The 22536-nt window shown below is 38.3% G+C and overlaps 1 protein-coding gene across 4 annotated transcripts in view; it reads right to left on the bottom strand.

Moving 5' to 3' along the window:
* LOC112156670 (microtubule-associated protein 2) overlaps positions 1-22536 on the bottom strand; it is an 80650-nt gene that overhangs the window by 44093 nt on the left and 14021 nt on the right. For all 4 annotated transcript variants that reach the window (XM_024288940.2, XM_036215943.1, XM_036215945.1 and 1 more), the window contains exon 2: positions 7706-7765. The gene's annotated coding sequence lies outside the window, so the exon portion shown is untranslated. The remainder of the gene's footprint in view (positions 1-7705; positions 7766-22536) is intronic.

Below are 22536 nucleotides of genomic sequence, written 5' to 3'. Positions count from 1 at the left end.
GAGTACGTGATTTGTATCTACCACCTTTCTCTTGATGCGTTTACTGCTTAACGCCTAGCCTAGAATGTTCTTGACGCCCCGGCTTTGGAGCAACCACCAATGTTTTTCAGGACTTTAATTGTTGCCACATCATGAAAAACGTGGAGCAAGTAGCTGGGACTTAGATGTTACCGTGTCTGGGTTCAACAGATCATTAAGAGATTCTGCCGGTGTGGCGTACTTCACTCCAGCAGGGGGAGCTGTGCCTGACGGCTGTTTTAAACGTTTGAATATTAACTCGAGATTGGGGAAAGATAAAACTGGATGATCTTTTAATTATTGTCTTGATGAAAATAATAAAAAAAAATATCATAAGTCCACGGAGCTGGAGCGATTGCACCCACTACAACGGTACCTTGGATGACTCTCCATTTGCCGAGCATCCAATCGCCTGCTGGACAGCACAGGAAGCTCAGTTGTCCACGGAATTGCAGAGCTCCCTGGGCGGCGACGCTCGATAGCTCTGTTGGACCCTGAATGGTGATTCTTGCTAGCTCTGCCGAACCCTGGGTGACGTCTCTTGCTAGCTCTGCCGGACCCTGAATGGCAATTCTTGCTAGCTCTGCCGGACCCTGGGTGGCGTCTCTTGCTAGCTCTGCCGCACCCTGGGTGGCGTCTCTTGCTAGCTCTGTTGGACCCTAGGTGGCAATTCTCGTTAGTTCCACCAGATCCTGGGTGGTGGAGCTCACTACGCTGTCCGACGGGCGTCTTGCTAGTTTGGGCTTGATTGCGCCAGCTCCATGGGCTCTGTGAAAGGCTAGCGACCTGTCCAGGGTCTATCTCACCTTTGCCCAACGATAACCGGGACAGTCTCCGGCAACTCCAAAATAAGCCATACTAGGTTTTTTTAACAAACTGATTGAGTTACTGGAAATGTCACGTGCCTATAGCTGAGATCCTGATTGGTTGACACTTTCTTGCTTCTGTCGCCCACATCACACTGCCTCTCTCAAATCTCACTGCCACAGGACTGCCGTGCCTAGTGAGCAATTCAGGCCACAGAACTTCAGATCACGTCTATACCTAACATTGAAACTTCAAGCCTTTGCTACACAAATTGCGTCCGGTGTGAATGCAACATAAGGTGACGCAAAAGTGGGCGAGTCATCCGATTCATACTGATTGCGTGAACATTCAGAGATTCATGGTTCGTCAGAGAACGTCAATCTTTTTAGGTACTGCTTGGTACTGGAAAATGGTTAAACATGGAAAAAAAGTATATCAGTGTGTACAAGTAAATAAGAAAACTGTTATTAAGGGCGTAAATGGAATGAAGTGACAATAGAAACACAAAAGACAAAGCAACTATGGGAATTTGCAATAAGAATGCCAACAAATCGCTAGTGATTGGTGAAAATGTTTGAGAAACGTATCGTCTAATTATTGAGAATGTGAAAAAAATAAGATTTTAAAAATAGATGTAAATTTCCAATAAATTCTACAGAACATTACGAACAACATTTTTGTAAGCCTTTAACACTTATACACCACAAAATTAGCTTTACTGTTTACCTAATGTAACTCTTCAACCGTTGGAGCAATTAACACAAGTCTGTTGGATAAACAGAGAAAAAACTGCAGTCTTTCACAACACTTCACAGTAGTGAAGTGCAATCAACATAAATCAGTAGATTCTTTTCAGGAAAAAAAGTGCCATTGGGCCATTACAGAACACTTTACATTAGTAATAGATTGCATGTTCTCTACGTCCAAATGCTTATCACGTAATCGCTGGAATATTCACAGTATATCAAAGAGCATGTGTAATTTAGGTGTTGCCAATAATATCTTCAGTGTGCTACAACGTGTTCAAAGAAGTTATCATTTACCAAGTAAGGATTACTTATAAAAAACAGAATTTAAAGTTTGACAACACTGTTTTATGAACCTTAGAAAGAAGAAATCATGTTAGAACAGACACTTTTGTGTCAATAAAACCACTGATAACACCCGAGTACACTCAAGCAGCACCTATGCTAAGCAGGTGGGACCAGGTGCTGGACTTTCCACCCTGAGGCACCAGCTGCACTCTAAAGCAAAGACAGGTGGCCAGACGTGTCTAGATACAAGAGTTTTAGTGGAATCCACATTCATGAACCAATGATTTAACACCAGGCCTGGCAAGAACGCTGCCCGGGGGCCACCGTTTTTTTTTATTAGTGTGGAATACTTTAACGGTCAGGAATGTGAGGCTGGCGGGGATTATTTCAAGCAAGTTATTGTAGACTAATTGCGTCTGTAAGGAAACCAAGCAGTGGAAATGAGCAGCCATGAGAAGCACAACAGGCTTTTCTTTATGCATCAGCAGAGGTTTAACAAGAGCTTTGGCTCCAATGTCAACATTTTTTTTCTTTTTTTTAAGGTTTATGTAATAGGGAACCCCCCCCCCCCCTCCCACAAAAAAAAAACATATATCATTAGAGTCAAACAATCAGATGTCTGTATCATAGTTTATGTCCCTTTTTGACTGCTCTAACTCCTTAACCATCATGCAACAGTTAATAAAATATCGAGCAAAGCCGATGTTCGAAGCTGCTTTTCTTAACAATTCATTGATTCACATTGATCATGTAACCTTTAACATTTAAAGAGCCATTTGGGTCGATTTCTCATTGATCAAAACCCAGTAGGAGTCATGAAGACTTACAACCTTTCCTTTAGAAAAATAAGACACCTGTTTGTAGGGGTGTGTATATTGGCAAGAATCTGGTGATACGATATTGTATCACGATAGACCTATGATACGATAAATTTTGTACTATATAAGTCTGTACCAAACAATTAAAAAAAAAATAGAGTGACTTAAAAAAAAAATGAAGTCATACCAAGTAGTACAAGTCTCATGACAACAAAAAAACACAAGGTTGACAGAACCAATGAGACTGAACATTTAGCACTCGCTGATTCCCGAGAGATCTTGTTGTTCTGGTGTGGCTCAAAGAGAGACGTGCTGCCAACTAACGGTTGAAGTTTAAGCGGAAAACAAAAATAAGATGCCTAAGGACACTCACAAATAATTAATTAAATATCATTTCGACAGCATTTTAAGTCAATACAAGTATCGCCAAATGCAATATCGCGATATATTATCTCCCCACTCATGCATTTATTGTATTGTCCCTATTATGATGAATATAAACTGACTATTGCATTTTTTGGCATAACTAAAAGGCCAAAATAGCTTTTTTCCAAATATAAAATCTTAATTTCACAAAGAGTCACGTGACTTCCTATCAACATAAAAGACATCCTGTAACATTAATCTCAATGCAGCTAATGTAGAAGTAGGTAGTGTAATATTATCAGTATTTTTTATAAAAATCTCAGCCAGAAACTCAAAAATCTAATAAACTAAAATTAAGTTAGAGCTAATTACCGTATTTTTCAACTTAAAATCCTTGAATTTATTCAAATATAGAAAATCTGGCATATAATCCAGTGTGCCTCAGTTATGAAATGTGGTTGACCTCCACTGGATTTTTGGTGATTCACTGCACTCAAAAATATGTCAGTGTTCTTCTGTCAGTGTTTTGGTTCGACTTTGGTAAGCAAACAAAGGATTGGCAAGTTGTTGGAGAAATATGGCTACGATAGTCAGGAACTTTGCGAAGATATTTAGTTGATTCATGATTATTTGACTAGTCTATGAGTTATTGACTATTGAATTACTTTGTATTCTATGGAGTCTGACTGTAGTAAAGTTGAAAGTTATAATGGCATTCTGCTAGCTTACTGGACTAGTTTGGTATTTATTAAGGTTTTTTAGGCTATTTTGGAGTTTAGCTAATATTTCAGCCACATGCGAGCTATTTTGGCTATTTTAGGCTATTTTGGCAATTAACTAATATTTTAGCTGAATATCAGCTTCAACGTTTTTAGCTATCAATTGCAGCATCTTCAGCTATCAGCACTAGCATCTTCAGCGGTCAAAGTCAGCTTACAGCTTACTAGTATTACTGCAGTAATGCTATATATCAAGTTTTTAGTTAGTTTAAAGCTAATGATGGTTAAGATGTGTGTTTTACATCCACTTTACACATGATCCGATTAGTCGACTAATCTGAAAAAATAGTTGATGATTAGTCGACTATTAAAATAAATGTGACAGCACAAGAGCTACACGTACTATCCTTCAAAGTTGAAATAAGTTTGATTTAGTTAGAAAACTAGGGACACAATAGAAGGTAAAAGAGCTCCATGTGGCTCTGGAGCATCAGGTGGAAGACCCCTGGTGTAAACGGTCAAAGGGTTATGGTGTGTGTAATGTAAGTGTCATTGGTGACGTCTCAGGTGCTATAAGGTTAAAAATCCTTAAAAAGTGCTGATTTTAGCACTCACCATTGCAAGCACAGAAAATAGCCAAAATATTTTAGCAAAATGGAAGTTTTCTCTGTTGGTATTAAATGTCTCTTCTTTAGGGTTATCATCATCAAGAGTGTGTGAAGGACAGGTCTGTCTTTTGGAAATACCTTGTCTCACATTTTCGGCATCCTTAACGAAGGAAACAACGTCCTTTTTCCCTCTAAAACCCACGCCGGCTCATCTCTACAACAATGCTGACTAACAACAAGGGGGTGAAATTGAGTCTGGAGAAATTTCACCGCCTCTCACTGTTCAAGGCATGCAAGCCGGTTACCCGTCTGCATCGGTGTCCTCATATCAACCGCCAGCTCGCTCTGAGGGGTCGGGCTTGACGAGGTTGGCTGACAGATGCAAAGGGGGAAAAAAAAAAGGGCGGCCGAATGATTAGGGAGGAGGCCTCTGTTTGCTTCCCCAAAAAGGAGGGCACAGAAGGGCACTTTTGCCCCCGTGCCGTCCCCTCCTACGCCATGGCTCGTCATTGCGAGTTGTTTTCCAGAAAAGAGACAGCTCGCCTGAGAGCAGCCCAGCAACCACGCAAGCAGATGAAAACAAAGAGACAAATAAAAGGGGTCGGGGGGGATGACAATGTTGGTGCGAACAAAACACTCCAATCTTTAAAAAAAATACACATTTGAAGATGAAACTAAATCCCAACATCTATATTTCTTACTCATGATAGGTTAAACAATAAGCTCTAAAGAACTTTATTACAACTAGAACATGAGACCAAACTATCATATTCTCGCAAAAAAATCTCAATCCATAAGGAATTCACTCCAAACCATGACACTACCATGCCAAAAAATTGGGAAACTTGTTCAAGATTGTAACCACTCTAGGGCTGCCACAAACGATTATTTTAAAAGTCGACTAATCACCGATTATTTTTTACGATTAGTCGACTAATCGGGTCATACACAAGTGGATGTAAAACACACATCTTAAGCATAATTAGCTTTAAACTAACTAAAAACTAGATATATTCACATTAGCATTATCGTAGATAGAATGTAAGCTGAATTTGGTTGCAAAAGATGCTGGTGACAATGGCTGAAGATGCTGATAGCCTGCTAAAATATTAGTTAAAGGCCAAATTAGCCTAAAAAAAACGTAGATTAGCCAAAACAGCTAGCATGTATCTGAAATACTAGCTAAACTCCAAAATGGCCTGAATAAAAAAACAACAAAAAAGCTTAAGTTAGCCAAAACACCTAGCATGTAGCTTAAAAATTAGCTAAACACAAAAATAGCCTAAAAAACGAAAAAAGCTTGAATTAGCCAAAACAGCAAACATGTTGCTTAAATATTAGCTAAATTGCGAAACAGCCTAAAACATCTTTAAAAAGCCTGTTAGCAAAAACAGCTAGCATGTAGCTAAAATTAAAACTCCAAAATAGCCTAAAAACCGTAATAAATGCCAAAATAGTCCAAGAAGCTAGCAGAATATCATAATAACTTTCAATTTTACTAAATTCTGACTCCATATAATATAAAATAACGACTAATCGACTATTAAATTAGTCATCGACTATTTTAATAGTCGATTAGTCGTCGATTAGTCGACTAATCGTGGCAGCCCTAAACCACTCAATGAGCCCGTAATGCAAAAATGTTCATCCATATTCTTTCCTACAGCCATATTGTTAGGGTTCCGGTCACAATGCACACCTAACACGTATGAGTAAGTAGGTGACATGCATGTCATACATTTCTTTATTTATCCGTTCGAGTGCCTGGCTTGAAGAAGATAGGAAATTAGACAATGAGAATGTAGTTTGTATCGGTATTACCTATTGTATTTGGTTAGAAATAGAATTTGCGTGAAGCTGTATTCACAGAGGACACAATTCGCATGTCAAATTTGCATCTGGCGCCTCTCTTTTGAAATTTTGTGCTTAACGCTTGTCCAAAAACTTTCTTGACACCCTGCCACGTGTGAGGAACAACCATCAAAGTCTTTCTGGACCTTATTCCTTGCCAGATCATGGAAAACGAGGATGATGTTGAGCGAGTAGCTTGGGCTTACATGTTTCGAAGAGCTCTACAGAGATGCCAGCGAGCTCTGCTGGCTCCTGGGCACAGGAGTTGGCTAGCTCTACCGGCCCCTGCGCAGAAGAGTTGTCAGGGATGTATCCCGTCTCTACTCAACAGTGGCCGGGACAGTCTTCGGCATCCCCACAGTCCCAGTGGGTTAAGAAAATGGATGGAAGTTCAGGACGAAAATCCTTGCATTGAGCGGCCATATTGGATCTTTTGTTCTACTTGGTGATATAGCCACATGCCTAAAGCTGAGTCCCTGATTAGTTAACTTGCCATTTCACCCTCGCCAGATCTACCGTCCAAATAGTGCCACGGGACTTCTGTTTAACATTGAAACTCGTGATAGTTTTTAAGCTTGAAACTTAGCAAGTTAGTCTTGTAAAGAGAGGAGGGTTAGGTTAATATTTTGTTTGAACAAAGGCTTTGTCACTAATCAAAACTGAGTGATGCTTCTAACTTAATTATATTTTCTAAAAACTCTAGACGAATGCAGTACTTTTTTTAGGGACATGGTAACCTTATAATCTTCAACACACTAACAGAGTTAGTAACTATAATCAGCTGATTTAAGGACAAAAAAAACGTCTGGAAGAAAGTGAATACAGAAAAATTAAAGCACATCAATGTCATTTTTGCCAAAGACAGCATGAGCTCAAATGTGTCAGGGACGAAGGCCAAAACAAAGGAGGAGAACAAGTAATTGTAGGAGGCAGAAGGGGGACAGAGAGTGGGAGGCATTCCAGATAACAACATATTACAGGGGGAATAGGAGTTGGAGGAGCAGAGAGAATAAAGGAAGCCAAACATCTTATCAGCCCATCACCACCTGCTCCAAAACTCACCCTGAGCAAGCCGTAATTAAACCTGTAGCTGCCACCAACACGACTCTCGGCCACGACTCTCCCAACGCATGAGATTTTATCAGCATTTCTTTTTGGCAATGAAACTAAAAGTAAGCATTGTGATCTATAGTAGAAGTGTCCTTGAAATGTTTTGTATATCGAGCAGGATGCACAATAAAAGGAACGTCTAGACGAAAAACGTCACAAAGACTAAAGGTCACTGAGGCGGAGAACCCGCCGTGGGTCTTATCGGCTCTTTCACTAAATCACGCTAATATGTCAGATGCAAATTTAAACAAGTCTCAGGGGGCAGCGGGGACAAATATTGATTTGAATCCTTTTATGGTTCTAAACAATTGTTAGCTTAGAAAATAAAACAAACCAAAAAGAAAAAGGTTTGGTCTCTGAGAAATGGATCTTACCTGTTGGGGCGGGTCCAGCTTTCCGTCTGCAACAAGGGGAGAGGGGAGGCGACAAGGCTTCTGCAGAGAAGAAAGAAAAATAGATGAAAAGCAGACAGAGCAGCCAACGGGAGTCATGGGGGCAACGCCACACTGAGAGATGGCTGATGCTTTTTTTTTTTTTTTTTTTGCCGGTGAGCACTACTGCAGCGCACACACGAGCGACACGCTGCCTCGCATCCCCTCCGCCACATCCAGAAGCTGATGCTTGTGTCTGCATCGGCTGGAGATGGGGGGTTGGGGACAGTGTTTCTAAGGACATTATTTTTTCTCTCCTTAGTTTATCGATTTCCATTTGAAAGAATATCTTCAACACCAACATTTTTTAAATGGATCTCGGTTTATCCCGAAACATGGCAGGGGACTGCAGCACCACTGTATCAGTGAGTGTGCGCGAAAGAGGGGTGAGGGGCTCGCCCGATGCTGAATAATTGCTCTGTCCCGGTGCTCATTTGCAGGCTCGGCCAAGTGCTGCAGCAGCATCGAAACAAAGGCGGAGAGGGGGGAAACGAGGGTGAAAAAGGAGCGAAAGACTGCAGAGGCCGGGCTGCCCGAGAGAGCTTTACAAGCCAGGAGTAACAAACTCTATGCTTATTATTCAAAAACACATGGAAAATACACACACACACACACCCCCACACGTATATATACATAGATATATATATATGTATATATATATATACATATACAAACATACGTATATGTATATATACATACATATATATATATATATATATATATACAAAAAGTGTTTTTCGTCCCAATCCAGCAATAACTGGCACTGGTAGGGATGTCAAAATGAATATATATATATATATATATATATATATATATATATATATATATATGTATATATAAATATACACACACACACACACATATATACATATACATACATATTATATATATGTATGTATATATGTATATATACATATACAAACATATGTATATACACACACATATATATATATACACACACAAAGTGTTTTTTGTCCCAATCCAGCTATAACTGGCTGTGGTAGGGATGTTAAAATGCGTTACCATTACCATTACCTAAATGTGCAAAACTTTATTCAAATTTTGTAATTACACAGTTTTCATTAAATTATAATTATGCAAATGTACACAAACCAAGTCATGCAAATCAGTCATTAAACAATATGTGAACAACACTTTGATGTACAACAGATACAGTCATCATTTATCAAAGGAGACGTCAGCGTCTTACACGGAGCAGTAAGCTAAGCTATTTTTTTTTTATTGTATTCTTATTTATCTTTGATGTACTGTACTGCAGACTGCTTTTGTAAGTTTAAGCTGTCTGTTATATTTTGTTCTCAATTTGTCAATTTTTTTACATTTTCCTCTTTCTTTTATGGTGAAGCACTTTGGTATGCTATAAGCAGTTGCAAAGTGCTACAGTATATACTGTAAATAAAGTTTTTAATCAGTTCATTCAAGTGGGAGCGGATAGGAATGAAGCGATTTTGGGAAATCTTAATTTATTATCACAAATCCAATTTGCGCAATTTCACAGTCAACGTAAAAGCAGCTAGTACGCAACTTTTGACTTATTGAAACCTGAAAATTTGTGTACCTTAAAAGTAGAAAAGATCAAAAGAAAGTATCAAAGGAATTGCTGTTTTATTGTTTAAATGATCTCGGCAAATCTCTTTAAAGGGTAACCAAACAGTAAATACACTTTTTTGGCTGTTGACCTCTATAAATGGAGCTTGAAAAACTCTGTCTATTCGTCCTTGCCACATTTTTAAAATTTAAAATAAACTTGTTTGATTCCTAAAATATTTGTCTAAAACTACCAGTGTGCTGCCCCCTACAGGTTGAAACTATGTACTACAGTGGAATTTTCTGATTGGTCAACTGGTGTAAGTCTACCGTCATTTCAGAAGTTTCACATTATCATGCCGTTCCAGTATAAAAGCCCCGCCCATTTTTGAATCTGTAACAGTCGGTTGTTATTGTTGTTGCTTTAGCATCAAAAATCCACTGGCTTGAAGAACTTTCCAGTGTACTTGGAAGTTAGGAAACAGTGGTTTAGTGCAATTGGCAAGGAATCAAGTGAATGTGTCAATCTGGATTGTTTGGTTAATACGTTAGCTTTAATTAGCTTGTGATGCAAGCGACGATTTAACAGTCTGGACTATGGACAAACTGTCCCATTTTTACGTTTTCATTTTAGCAGCTAACGTGACCGGAACTTTGCACAGTTTTGTCAGTCCCAAAAAGAGTATGCAACTACCTGTTGTACACCTTCCTAAAAATCAACGCAAAAATCCAATGTGCTGCTTTATTATTCAGAAAACTCAACATTCTTGTTTATAAGAGCTTTATTACGATTAGCATCACTTGCTAACACCAATATTTACAGCTAATATTTAAAATTCTATTTCAATTAGCATGTTTCTTTTATAGCACAGTTTAGCATGTTAGCATTATTGTTGTAACTTTGCTTGTAAAGAGTTATTAGTTATTAGCAGCAGTTTAACTAACTACTTACATACCAGCTGGATACTGTTGTACACTATCTTGGACTCTTTTAGTTAATAAAAAAACAGTTTTACATTTCGGTGTTTTGTTTGTAACCATTTTTTTTAAACTATTTTACAACTTAATTTAGTTTCACTTTCTAACGTCATTACTAAGCTTTAGTTCATAAACTATGCTTTTAGCTTCTTGGGGAAAGTTAGCATATTAGCATACGGTCTTGCATTAGTAATTGATACTAATAGCATTTGCTTTGATTACCCTTTTAGTATCTTTATAAAACGCCAGTGACCTTTTGCGTATTGTCAAAAGAAAAAAAAAACAGAGAAGTTGAATAAAAAATAGGAAATGTGGGAAAAAAATAGTGAAATATTTTAGGTGAACAAGAGGACAAATGGTAAAATACGTTGTTTCAATTTTGAAGACTTCATCAGTTATTCCAGAAAATAAAACGCCAAACCGTAGAGGTTATGGCCAAAAAAAAAAAAAAACAGGCCAAACCACTTGAAATTAGAGGGGGACAGGATAAAGAGGAAGTCTGGCCTGCTCCTCCCCCCACATCCTCTATTAGCATGTCCCTTTTCAGGAAGGCAAAAGGAGCCATCGCAGCTAGACTATAATCAACCTGCCAGGATTGAAGGTTGGATTATGTTTTAAAAAAGCAAGTGAGTCATCTTTTAATACCAGGGTATCAAAAGAAAATGTTCTTTATAAATTAACAGGATTTTGAAGCATTTAATACTGCTTCCTTTGACTAGAGACCACAGCAAACAAGGCTGCAAACAAGAGGTAATTAAGAAAAAAATTCAAATTATGCTAATATATGATACGTCTAACAATCAGTTGGTAAACACAGGGGTATCATTTTGTCTTTCCTGCATTTAATCTGAACAACATATACAGTACATTGAAGAAGCTACTAGTTTGACCAACTCGGATGAATAAAATCATGTTTTTGGTGTTTTAAACGTGTTTATGTGCCCATTTATGATGATGGCGGCTATATAGACAAAAAATAGGCTCGAAATTGCATTTTTGTGTATGTCTAAAATCGTCAATCAGGAGCAGACAAAAAAACGCAGTTTGTAAAAGATTGTATTTGTGACATCAAAAATGAAGTGGGCGGGTCACAAGCTTCCTGCTCCGCCTCATTCTGATGCATTCACTTGTCGACGACTAGATCCGTGTATGTCTTCGTTTTCCTCAAATCTGGCTAAAAACTGTACGGTTGGATAACTCCATTATAACTGGTATTATAAGGACTTAGTGCCGCTCTGCAGAAACTATGTCCTAGAATTTTTCTTTTTTTTATTTTGTTCAAAATGGCATAATCATAATTAAAAAAACACTCGAAATACTTGTAAGATAGCTGACTCTACTCTCAGCCCAGATTGGATGCAAAAAATGCAAAAAATGCAAAAAAGGGGGCGGGGTTAAGGGAGGCTAACGTAGTTCGTTGGATTCAATGTCAATTGCACTCAAACACTGTTCCCTAGATTCCAAGTCCAGTGGAAAGTTGTGCAAGCCAGTAGATTTTTGCCAACCGAAGGTTGTGTTAGCGTTAGCCATGCTAACGCAATGCTAACGCTAACACGACAACAACCGACCATTGTAGATTTAAAAATGGGCGGGGCTTTTATACTAAAGCGGCAGAGCATCATGACGTGAAACTTCAGGAACTACGTGGGACTTACACCAGTTGGCCAATCACAGAATTCAACTGTAACACCTCCTTTCAACCTGCAGGGGGCAGCACAGAGACGGTTCTAGGCCCGATCCGAATTCTCCCCTTCTCCCTTTCCCTTAGCCCTCCCCCTTCGTTTATCGCTCCGTGCTTTCTCCAAACGGAGGGTGATAAAAAAATAGCGTGTAATATTTCGGACGCGACTTTCGTTCAATGACGTCATCAACATCACCAGTCCGCTAGCTTTAGCACGGACCTTCCAGCGGTTTTATAATTCAAAAAGGTCATGCTACAACATTAAGTCACTACATTTAAATGTAAACTTCAGTAGTTCAGAACGTACCAAAGTGAAGAAAATAGCTTCTTAGCGCGACGCGGTTGACGCGATAGTGGAGTTTGGACCACTCTGTTTGGAGTGTGAAACTTAAAAAATAATAATTTATGACACGACTTTGACTTGAACAACCACTTCAAATCAAGGGGGAGGGCTAAGGGGGAAGGGGAGTATTCGGATAGGGCCTTAGACTTTAATTTCAGGAATTAAACATTTTAAATTGGCAAAATACTAACAGACAGCACTTTTGAAGCCTCATTTATAGAAGTCAACAGAAAAAAAAGTTAATTTAGTGGTTGGTTATCCTTTAATATTCAAATCATATTTCATGCTGTCAACATATGTGGTTATGAAAGAATTTTGTCTGAATAATCCAGAATTAGGAGGCAAGTCAATCTCATTTCCGTGTCAGGAAAAGAAGATGGCAAAAAGGAAATCAGTTTTGGCCATGAAGCAGATTATATGGTTGGATCCCCCACTGTTTAATATGAATAAATTCCTTTAGTCAGATTTTGACAAGAGATTTTTTGGTCACGACCTTTATTTCTTTCCAAAAACATTATTATTACTGGGCAAAATATAAACTATTTGTTTGTAGATACTGAAATAACCTGTGGTGGAGCCATCGCTCTAACTAACTTGATACGGTGCGAAGGACAATGAAATAAAGTCTGATGATAAACAAGCCATGACTAACGCAAGATTTCACATAATTCAAGCTGACCGGTCCTATCGTCATTTCAGGGGAGCTGCTTGCTGAGCTGTCATGAAACCTCTTATGCTAGCATGACTCATGCATTTTTGAAAAACAAAGAATTGGCACAATCTAGTTTCACTGAGCAAGCAGGTTCATCCGAGGTGCAGAGAGTGCACGGAGGTGGTCAAACGTGCTTATTCCAGATCCATTTTCTGTCATGTCATTCAAGCTAGCAAGTCAGTTGAATTACTTACAGATTGGAGATGGTGCTAAGGAAAAATCTGATTTTTATTAAATAGTCAAAAATAGCTAGCAAGGTGAATACTTGGAAATACTGGTATTTGTTTACATAAAATAAATAGAAAATGCAGCTATTTTTTTAAAATTTCAGGGCATCAAAGTATATCAGTTAGTTTTATTACATTATCATCAGTCAAAAAGGCATTTAGCTATAGAGATATCACCAGCGACACCTAAATAAGACATTGCGTAAATGGTTGAAAGAACTTGTCAAGAGTTGAAGAGGTAGCTTTATATCATTTTTCTTTATTAGTTTCAATCATGGTCGTAACACACTAGACCACGGGTCTGCAACCTCCGGAGCCACATGCAGCTCTTTTATTCCTCCATTATGGCTATTTGGCTTTGAAGAAAACATCAAAGTTAACAAATCAATTAACTAATTAATTTATGTTTGGATTTTTGGCATGTTAGATAACCCTGACAGATTAAAATGATACTAAAAGGTTTAATCTACTGTCAGAGTGGTTATAATCTAATTGTATTTACATGTATAGATTTTAAAATAATTTGGATTCAACACTAATGTTGTCATGTTTTTATTCATTAAGTAAGAGAAGAAAAAGGATGAAGGAACACAAAAGTCAACAATAGAAAATCTCCAGTTTCCAGAAAATCTTCCACTTTTAACGACATAACACATCTTTTGACAGGGAGCCAGTTTAAAATTTAATTTAAAATAATTTGAACTTTAAAAAATTCACATAGTATTATTAGTACTTCTTAGAATTATTGTTTTTTTTCAACTCATTGACTTTTTTTCCTAAGCTAACTTAGCATAAGCTTAACATTTATAAAAGTTGGGATTTTAGCTTGTTTTAACTCTTAAAACCATTTAAATTATTAGAATAGAAAGACAGGAAAATTAGTATCTGTGCTTTTTTAAACTGTTTTTAAATATATATATTTTTTTTGAATCATTTATTTAAATATTTTGGTAAAGCGAGTTAGAAATTCATCAAGTATCCAAAAATGCAAAAAATGTGCTTCAAAATAGGTTAAAAAAATGAAAATTGTATTATATTATGACAAACTGAAATGATGAAAATTCACATTCAGAGCAGTTTAACTCTTTAACACCCGAGACGTTGCTGGTGACATCTAAAGAACAAAAACTTTTACACATACCATAACTCTTGGTGATTCGTAGAGTTGGCACAGTTTCCAATATGAGCGCAAAGTTGCTTTTATCCAGGATAAAACTAGCTGATTTGCGTTGATTGTGTAAACACTTCACTATCAGCGTGGGAGTGCTTTACTATGGAGAGAAAATAGACTCAATCTGATTTGTGCGTGTGAAATTCTTAATTTGTGCGTAAATTAGGATCTGTACGTGTGTTTTCTAGATTTATACATGCATAATTATTGATTTGTGCATAACTTTAGATTTGCACACACAAATCAGAGTGAGTCTATTTTCTCTCCATACTTTTCAACGCATCAGAATTTGCCAGAATTATGTGACTTGCGTAAACGGTTGAAGAGTTACTGTCTTCAGAAGAATGACAACCCTGGAGTTACTCCGGTGTTAAAGACTATTACTATTACAGAGAAATGAAACTGTTGATTGTAGAGTGATGCATCAATTCACAAAAAAAAAAAAAGCATATTTCCGACCTTGCTGCTCGTGAGTATTTGAAGGACATGGTTGTGATAGCTTTTATAAAACTCCCAACTCTTTCATAAACCTTTTATTGTAGTAGCTACAAACAGTACGTAACAAAAACACAATTCAAAGAACTGCCCATGGACAAGGTTATGCTACTCTAAGGAGAAATTACTCTAACTTTTCTCACATTTGTCAAAATTTTCCACTTTCATTTATGAAAATGTGTCTTAAAAATTCTAAATGAACTACAAGGAAAGGTGAAATAAATCAAACCGTGCCCGTCCAAAGGCGTCTGGCTGTCTTACAGCGGTGCGTGTTATATGAATTAACTGAGTGGTGTGTGTGGAACACTGCAGGTTGCATGAACCTGGTTTTTCACTAACCACAGGGTGTAGCCGTAGGCTTTGAAGTCGACTCTGCACCCTGTGCCGAACTCAAACACAGCCTACTGTACAAGAAGAACCCACATTACTCCATGGAAAAGTCACAACACGGTTTTTACTCCTATAAAACACTTTTTATTTTTTGCCAGTAAAACCTCTAATGAAGACGGCGGAGGACTTCACCGTAAGAACAGAGTGTAGTGACTAAAAAAAGAACTCTAAATGGTCTTTCAATATGTTTGTATATAAACACATTAAAGTCTTTTTTTCAAAATTGTTGGCTTAAGACGTTGACTGTGACCCCTCCCCCATCGTGTTGCAAACAGGAAGCATTTGGTAGCTTCACCAAGCCAAAGCCTGTAGACTTCTATTGAGAAAAAAGCAGCTATTACTCAGTTATTATATTTATTTTAATATGTTTTTTAACACGTTCTTGCTAACCCTAATTTTATTTTTTAACATGTGCTTGTAGCATTAAAACTGTGTTTCTGAGTATTTCTTAATTCAAATCGCGTTGGATCAGAAAACTGGATGCTAGAAAATTCTCAGACTAATGATGCAGCTACTGAAATGGGTCAAAGTCTTGTGCTACTAATGCTAGCTTGAGGGTATAAGCTTGTGCGTAAGCAAACCAACAACACTCTCAGCTACGGATATTTGGGTGGGTTGCTCCGTTTTAACGGCCCCGCCCACATTCCAGGATTGTATTTCTAATCAGCTACTGCCGTTGTACATAAAATACTTTCTAAATAACAACAAAGGCTTTTTGATTTTGGCAAAAAACTTCATGGACATCATAATTAAAAGATCACTGGAAACAATTTTACGATAGAAAAAAAAAACATAGTTGCAGTAGGATAGTAGGAATGGAAACAATGCAAAAAACAAAAAGCTAGGGTTGTTTAAAGAAATAGGAATTAAAACTGAAAACTTTAAATAAAGCTTTATTTAAATAAAACACATTCAATGCAGTGGGAAATATGAGCTATTAGATACATGGAAGAAATCAAACAATTGCAAAATGCTTCTAAAATGGCAAAATGGCTGTTTTTAACATGTACAACTGCCTAATAGTTAATTAATGTAATACACTAACTGATTTATAAACTTACAAGCTCAAAAAGGAAACGCTACGTTCTTAAAAAAGTGTAAAATAGCAGAATGAATGATGTTATGGGGCTAAAAATGCGACAGAATATTATGTTAGCTGATACTAGCTTACATTTTGAGCGGAAATTACTCAAATGTGTCAAGAAGCCATATTTACAAAATAGGTACTTAAAAGAATTAACATAAAATCCCACTTTGATCTAATTTAAGTGTTCCCCAGTGGTCTATTACTTAGCCAAAAATCAAAACACTAGGACATAACCTAGCAGCCCCCCTTTCCCGCTTTTTTAAATGCACTTTCCCACTAGCTTACAGCCCCTAACACTTCCAACCTAACAATAACGGTCCAACAATATTGGAGCTATCCAACCGCATAGATTGGAGCCAGATCCCAGCTTGGACGACGAAAATGAAGAGGTACATGGATCTATTTGTGCACAAGTGGATGCATTAGAATGCAGCGGAGCAGGGCACATTTTCCACCTAGCAAATATGTTCTTTTTCAAATTGCATTTTTTCCTGATTCACAACGATTAGAATAAAGTAAAAATTAAGAAAAAAAGAGCTTAATTTTCCTAAAACATGTCCTCCACATTTGTCATAAGAACATGTTAAAAACACAATTTTCATTGATTTAGGTCTTTAAGGCCTTTGTATTTGCAAACAATGTTGCTCTTTTAAGTAATTCCATTCTCAATCACTATATATTTTAAATTATTTTTAACAGAAAACTATTGAGACATTTCTCTTAAATGTTTTGGTAGAGAGAACTGGCTCAGTAATGCGGCACAAAAATCACACAGATGTGAAAAAAGAAGTATTATTTGGTCACAGCTGTGCTACAGGTGCTCACTTTCTAATGGAAAACAAGCCTCTGAGGGATTGTATGGTCCAATATGCTGTCTGGAGCACACAAATAAACTAGGTATGTCAAAGAACATGTACAAAAACAGAACAGAAATAACAATAAAACAGTCAATTTAAAGCTACTGTATTTCGGTTGCAATGCCACGTCTTGTGGGTGCCTCTAAAGGGCAGGTTACTCACAGGAAAAGCAAAGGATGGCAATTAAAAGAAGGGATGTCCTTGTTTTGAAGCTTCTTCCGACTAATGGGAGATCTGAACCTTGGCCCGCCATCTGCTCTAAATTAACACCTACACAGGGAGCACTGAATTCACAGCAGAGGCCATCGGGCGCCAGGATTTTAAAGTCTCAAAGCTGAGGTAGCGAGGTTGTAGATTGATGTCATGACAGACGGAGGTAAATACTTAAGAAAAAGCTCCATAAAGTCTTTAAAAAACTCTTCTAATAAGTGACTCAAGACTTTGTAGAGACAGGGCGCACTCTACTGAAGAGCGGAAGTTTCTGGAAGTCATCAGAGAGAGGCAGCCAGCTGTACCAAAAGGAGCAAGTTACTACTGAGCTTAAACAACTACACCCATTCCCACACTGACACACAGCATGGAGTCAAATTTAGTCAAATAACACCGTACAAAACGCTTCGTGAAAAGTTCAAGACATCCCTGTATGTCAAGTCAGCAGGGCAACGCGCAATTACAGCCTAACAACAAGCACTTCTCTCAACGGCTGAGTCAACATCTGTCAAAACCTTATGGGGTAGATCTGTCATTCAGACCCAGAATGGGAAACCGCCACGTCAGACAGAAATCCAAAACAAGTTAGCAGGACTATTTTTTCTCCTTCTCACCCCCAAAGCCAAAGTAAATCATGGAAGGAGGCAAGAATTTTTGGCCGTGGCGAAAGAAAGGGAAAACCTCAACAACCACTCTTTTGACAAATATATGACAGCGAATTTCAAAACAGTAAACAATCGGGCTTTCAGGGAAGGAATGTAGCAGAACTGTGGGTAAAGCAGTGCAAAATTAAATGTCTAGAGACGGGGCAAAAGAAACAAGTACAAGAAGGATTAGAAGTAACATTTGCAAGGATAACGGTAAGTGGGATTGACCGGGGCATTCTTTGATCCAAGTTAGAGAAGCAGGTGGAGATCATCACTAAAGTTCTGGAATCATCTTAAAGGAATTGAGTCAAGTTGAGAACCTTCTTTAAAAAGAAGTAGCACAATACGTTGAGCTAAGTACAAAAAAGGCTTTAAACAGAGCAGATAGAAGGGACCCCAACAGTAAGCCTTGGGGTACACCTGTACCCTGACTAATTTTTCTGAGCATAAAGCTTGCAATACTGAAGATGATATTAAGAAAAGATAATACTGGAGATAATGGCAATCTTTTAGGAATAATACCTGTTTTGAATATTATTTAATCAGATTTAATTCTGTAATCACTTCTGATAAAATAGAAGGGACCCCAACAATAAGGCTTGGGGTACACCTGTACCCTGACTCATCATTTTGAGCATAAAACTTGTAATACTGGAGATGATAATCTTTGGAGGATAATACCTGTTGTGACTATTATTTAATCTGATTTAATTATGTTATCACTTCTAAGCAAAAAGAAGGGACCCCAACAGTGAACCCTGTGGTACACCTGCATTCTTACTCATCATTCTGAACATAAAAATTGTAATAGTGAAGATGACAACCATGGGCAAAATTAAAAAAAAAAAAATAGAGGTTAATATTATTTATTCTAACCAAATTTTCCTTGTGCTGGTGACCTAATGCAGTCTCGTGGATTTTTTTGGTGACAATCTAGGATGCTTTTATTGTATCTACAACACCCTGGGTTCTGCATCCGGATTGTCTGTTGACCTTGTCATTTTATCTCCTCCTTGCGTGTCTCCTGTACCAACACATTCTCACTCACATATTGACGTTAGGTTAAGGACTCCTCAATGTCACTTTTTTATCCTTTTGGGTATCCCCAACTCTTCGTTTTTTGACGTGCTGGCTGTTCCCATTAAATCATGGGTCCCCAACCTCCGGGCCGCAAACCGGAACAGGCCCAGTACCGCAACACAAAGTGCACCGATACCCAAACCCGGTACTGGTACCCTAACCCTAACCGAGCACCGGATGCAGTACCAGATGTGGTACCAGAACTGAACTGATACCAGATGGCCACTGATACCAGGATGCAAACCGTTACCTGGTTAGGGTACCAGTTCTGGGTTAGTGTACTGGATGTGTTCCGAGGACCAGTTTGTGTCCAGTACCACGTCCCGAAGGTTGTGGACCCTTGATTTTAAGAACAGCCAGCATGTCAAAAACCGACAAACTGGGGGCACCCAAAAACATCAAAAAGTGATGCGGAGGAGTCCTTAACCAAACATCAAGTGACGACTTGGGAGTGAGAATGTGTTGCCTGTAAAGAATGTGTTCATCTTTTCAAATAAACTACGTCAATTGCGAGCAGAGTGTATAAAGTGTGTAGTGAGGGGTTTTGTATCCATAAAACATCTAGATCCCTATTTCGCAGATTTCCGCTCTTGCAGGTTATTTTTAGAACACAACTCCCGCGATATACGAGGAAACACTATTCCAAATATAATTACCTGTTAACCTTAAGAAATGCAAATGATATTGAATTGCCTAAAAAAGAGAGGAAAAAACAGACATGGAATTACATGGTCATCACATCCAGAGAATGAACTGGTCCTTGCAAGCTTTGGTCCAGATGGATTCTGGGTGATAATGGAAGTCTTACACCAACTCAAACTGTCTCAGAAGCAAGCACTCGCAATCAAAATTGGCAATCCCTCCACAAGCTTCCTGTTTTGAAAGGAAGCTTGCAAGCAAAGCTTTCACCTTAAGGTGCTCTAAGTACAAGCTATTAGTGGAAGTGATACAGCAATATTGTGGCCGCAGTGGGAGGATAAATGGTATGAACGAGGCGGCGATAACATGCTTTGCCCTCAGTGTCTCAGAAGATGTGGTAAGCGTATCGCTTGGCATATTCCATTAACAAAACAGGGGGAAGACTGAAGATGTTCGTTTGGAGCATCCCAGGTGTAATATACCAACTTCGTGAACGACTTCCTGAACTTCCTGAGAGACTGGAGGGTGGGGTCATCCATCATTAACTTACTTTGACATTTCCATGCTTGGAGCCAGCTGCAGCTCAGGACATGTCTCTCTGATTAATTCTGTGGCCTGTGTTAAGTCAGATCCACTGCAGCGTCCCGTTGCAGAACATGAAAATAAGAGGATTTGGCAAGATTATTATCTGGGGCCAATCGCTTCAGGTCTGAGTGTCAATCAGTAAAAGTTCTGACACTGTCCGGCTGAACTCAAAGATTTTTATAAAAGATGTTTTGAATGTGTTTTCCTGTCAAAGTTTCTCATGATCACGTACATATATACTAAAATGAAGGTCAAAATTGTATTTCGTGGTACTTCTTAATTCAAATAATGGTTAATCAGGAAAAAATGCAGTTGGAACAATATTGTATTATGGGGGAGGAGCTCTTAGAGGAGCTCTTAGTGGAGCTCTCCGCCCCTTTCTGAGGCACACACTTTAGGACGACTAGATCCATGTACGTCTCCGTTTTCTTCGTCCACATCTGGTTCAAAACTGTTTGGCTGGATAGCTCTAGTATTGTTTGCCACTTTACTACACTCTAACACCATATAATATAAAGTAACGACTAATCGACTATTAAATTAGTCGTCGACTATTTTAATAGTCGATTAGGCGTCGATTAGTCGACTAATTGTAGCAGCGCTAATGAACTCCTTCAGAAGCTACGTCCTAGAAATGATAGTTTTTTTACATATTGGCTTTGAAAATAGCTCAAAAAATGATCAGAATGAGTTTTTAAAGCAAAATATGAAACAAAGTTGGTAACTCATAATGAGCTGGAGAGGAAGTCTAACTTTTATTCTAAAAAAAGAAAAACATATTTGAAGGCATAGTTGAAAAAGATGTGTGGGCGCCGAGTTTGTGTGAGGTTCAAGGGTGCAGCTCTTTGTTTCCATGACACCATGATGAGTTTCCATAGTTACTACTCCATTTGGAAACAAAGTTAATAGAAGAGAGAGGGCCTTGGTCTGCTGTGGCGTGGCTCTGCACCAGCGCAGAGGTAATATTACCATCATGTGGTTCAAAGATGACTAAAAATGAGTTTCACGTCACTGAGGCATCGTCTGCTTTATGTCAACCTGCCGGAAAACAGGAGGCTGGATTCAGGAAGTAGAACAAGAGTTTTTAAAGAATGGTGTTTAGTAGGAAATGCCAAGAATGTATTAAAACTTAGAAATATTGTAGGATATTATGTTAGGAAACAGTGCTTTCATACTTCCAATACTAGAGATTTGCTTTTTTTTGGTGTACTATGGGATTATTTGATCCCAAAAATGCTCCCGTGGAATTGGCTTACATAAATAAAACTGAGTAAACCCCCTTCGTTTGGTCAAGTCTCTGTGGTAGCTAGGTAAATCAATATCTAAGTCTTTTTGACTTAAAGCTTGGAAGAGGGGAGAACCTTCCCAGGAAAGACTGATCAACTAAAACAATCCCAAGACCAAAACAAGGACTCTTCCAGGATGTCATAAAACAAGCAGAAGGTCACAGTCAATGCCTTAGTCAGATGTTGACCTAAATGGGTCAACCCCCCGTTCAGGTGCTGCAGGTTTGTCCGGGCCCGTGGAGGGTCATAGACAGGCGTGGTCCCATCTAATATGGAACGCAGAGATGTTGTGCAGTTCCCTAAAGGTTAATGCGGCCAATTCAAGGGACAATGAAAATGGATCGTAAGATAGTTGAGTGTGTGGTAAGAGTATGGTTAAGTATTTGTAATCATAAGGTAAATTATGACATGCAGACATTCACTATAACCTGTCGCCTGCTGCATTCTCGTGAAAAAAAAAAAAAAATGCATGAACATATTGGCTCTATGACCTCACCGAATGGTCTACAATCTTAAAATTTCGTGTGGGCCACCTGCATACTCTGTACAGGTTTGCGACCCTGGAGTTGCCTATCCCTGTAATACTTTCCTACCAAACTAGGAAAAGTTGAGGTTTAATTGATTGATTGATTGTTTATTTAGGACAGGGACAGCATGTATTGATAAAACATTTAAAAATGCAAATATATAAGATTATAGCCTTTCAAGCTAATTTCCATGTTTAGACCCGATTTAAAAAAATGTAAAAAAAGTTTGAACCAGTGCTGGCACAAACAATCATTTTAATAGTTGACTAATCACCGATTATTTTTTACAATTAGACAATCGGGTCATGCCA

This window comes from Oryzias melastigma, linkage group LG2 (assembly GCF_002922805.2).
Source record: "Oryzias melastigma strain HK-1 linkage group LG2, ASM292280v2, whole genome shotgun sequence".
Taxonomy (NCBI): domain Eukaryota; kingdom Metazoa; phylum Chordata; class Actinopteri; order Beloniformes; family Adrianichthyidae; genus Oryzias; species Oryzias melastigma.
The sequence above is the reverse complement of the archived record's forward strand: the minus strand, read 5'-3'. Positions and strand labels throughout refer to the sequence as shown.